Here is a 207-nt window from a genome sequence, read left to right as displayed (position 1 = left end):
TGTATAGATCATTGATGATCTACTAGGATCTTAGTGGATATAACATTTTTCGTGCAAGTAAAAAGTAGATCTTTGAAGATCTATTTATATCTAACAGTAAACCTTATCAGATCCAATTTGCTCTAATGTGATCTACATATATCTAATGCAATCACTTAATTTTTTGCCAATTTGCTCTAATGTGATCTATATATATCTAATGCAATC

At 28.5% G+C, this 207-nt stretch overlaps 1 protein-coding gene across 3 annotated transcripts in view; it reads right to left on the bottom strand.

Annotated features, from left to right (window-relative positions):
• Nucleotides 1-207, bottom strand: part of LOC116846147 (intraflagellar transport protein 80 homolog) — an 85,034-nt gene that overhangs the window by 55,575 nt on the left and 29,252 nt on the right. The window lies entirely within an intron of this gene.

The sequence above is a fragment of the Odontomachus brunneus genome, unplaced genomic scaffold, assembly GCF_010583005.1.
Source record: "Odontomachus brunneus isolate Ranch 3 - 2012 unplaced genomic scaffold, Obru_v1 Obru_scaffold_061, whole genome shotgun sequence".
NCBI classification, from domain to species: domain Eukaryota; kingdom Metazoa; phylum Arthropoda; class Insecta; order Hymenoptera; family Formicidae; genus Odontomachus; species Odontomachus brunneus.
The sequence above is the reverse complement of the archived record's forward strand: the minus strand, read 5'-3'. Positions and strand labels throughout refer to the sequence as shown.